The sequence below is a fragment of the Oncorhynchus keta genome, chromosome 9, assembly GCF_023373465.1.
Source record: "Oncorhynchus keta strain PuntledgeMale-10-30-2019 chromosome 9, Oket_V2, whole genome shotgun sequence".
NCBI lineage: Eukaryota > Metazoa > Chordata > Actinopteri > Salmoniformes > Salmonidae > Oncorhynchus > Oncorhynchus keta.
Genome location: NC_068429.1, coordinates 10,680,024 through 10,682,001, shown reverse-complemented (window position 1 = coordinate 10,682,001; position 1,978 = coordinate 10,680,024). Strand labels below are relative to the sequence as shown.

Sequence of the window (1,978 nt, the reverse complement as noted above, 5' to 3'; positions counted from 1 at the left end):
AGACTTGGTTGGGCCCAGAAACACGAGCAATGAACATTAGACCATTACATTAGATTTTTTGTTCCAACCGCTGTCTTTGTGAGACACAGTGTGGGTGAACGGATGATCTCTGCATGTGTATTTCCCACCGTAAAGCATGGAGGATGAGGTGTTATGGTTTAGGGGTGCTTTGCTTGTGACACTATCTGTGATTGATTTAGAAGTCAAGGCACACTTAACCAGCATGGCTACCACAGAATTCTGCAGCGATACACCATCCTATCTGGTTTGGGCTTAGTGGGACTAACATTTGTTTTTCAACAGGACAATGACCCAACACACCTCCAGGCTGTGTAAGGGCTATTTGACTAAGAAGGAGAGTGATAGAGTGCTGCATCAGATTGCCTGGCCTCCACAATCACCTAACCTCAACCCTATTGAGATGGTTTGGGATGAGTCGGACCGCAGAGTGAAGAAAAAGCAGCAAAAAAGTGCTCAGCATATGTGGGAACTCCTTCAAGACTGTTGGAAAAGCATTCCAGGAGAAGCTGGTTGAGAGAATGCCAAGAGTGTGCAAAGCTGTCATCAAGGCAAAGGGTGGCTACTTTGAAGAATCTCAAATATAAAATATATTTTGATTTGTTTGACACGGTTTTGGTTACTATGATATTTCATAGTTTTGATGTCTTCACTATTATTCTACAATGTTGAAAATAGTAAAAATAAAGAAAAACCCTTGAATGAGTAGGTGTTCTAAAACATTTGACCGGTAGTATATGTTAAGCATTTGGTTGACATTTGAGAAAGCAAGAAATGGTAGTTATGCTGAGCTTATAAAAATGTACCTCTCCAATTGACTTTAAGACCATCGTCTGTCCGAGGACCTCAGGAGGTATCCCATCCACCAGAACCAGTGAGTTCGGATCAGTCTGATTCTCTGTGCTCTGAGTCTCAGGGGGACCAGCTTGAGGTAGGCTATACCTTCTAAAAGTGTTGAGAAGTACATGTCTCCCATTTATAACACTGCACTAATCAATCAAATTTTCTCCCAGTAAAGTGTAACGTCTCTTTCTCCTACCCTATTCCATTTAACTCTGCTCCTGTTCTCCAGGACCTGTTAACTCTGCTCCTGTTCTCCAGGACCTGTTAACTCTGCTCCTGTTCTCCAGGACCTGTTAACTCTGCTCCTGTTCTCCAGGACCTGTTAATGCTGATCCTGTTCTCCAGGACCTGTTAATGCTGATCCTGTTCTCCAGGACCTGTTAATGCTGATCCTGTTCTCCAGGACCTGTTAATGCTGATCCTGTTCTCCAGGACCTTGGGGTTCTGCCCAACACCCAGATGTGGATCCACCTGATGTCCTCCATTTCCAACTACCCTCCAACTTTCCATTACATCAGCTACAGCTACTGTTATTGTCATGTTGTCATTATCTGCTAAGAAAGTTCTTGCTCTATCATACTGGACACATAATATGTGAGATACACAAATGAACTAAAAATACTAGCACTGCAAAGAGTGCAGCAGTGCCTGGAATTTTCAGTCTCGCTCTTCAAGTCCCCCTTCCAGAGACTTGCTTCCTGTTGAGAACAAGTGACAGGCAGAACCTCCCACCCACACAGCAACCACCTCTATATTCCACACACCAGAATTCTATGATTGCCATATGAGTATACAACAAAAATCTGTGAATTTAAATTAATGACACAACTGTACCAAAAACTATCAAAATGTATATATTCAAATCTTAAATATTGCTAGTTGGGTTTTCACAGCTGTTTCACAAGGTGTTCATTGTAAGTTGTAATGTATATTTTGATGGTATTTATTTGTTCCACATTATTCATTGTTGCATCCTAGGACCTACAACAGATACATATATATTCAACCATAAGGGTAATAATGAGCTATGTGAGTGTCACTTACGTTGGAATGAATATCGGACCAAGGCGCAGCGTATGTTGAGTTCCACATAATTTAATAAAGAAGTGAAACTTTA

General features: G+C 41.5%; 1 long non-coding RNA gene across 2 annotated transcripts; it reads left to right on the top strand.

Annotated features, from left to right (window-relative positions):
• Positions 1-416: 416 nt before the first annotated feature.
• Positions 417-1,978, top strand: LOC118372042 (uncharacterized). Of its 2 annotated transcripts, none has more exons than XR_004823135.2 (3): positions 417-576; positions 844-949; positions 1,207-1,978. It is a non-coding gene; the product is annotated as an uncharacterized LOC118372042 (long non-coding RNA). The 2 variants fall into 2 exon arrangements; XR_008143388.1 differs by having other exon boundaries at positions 1,178-1,978.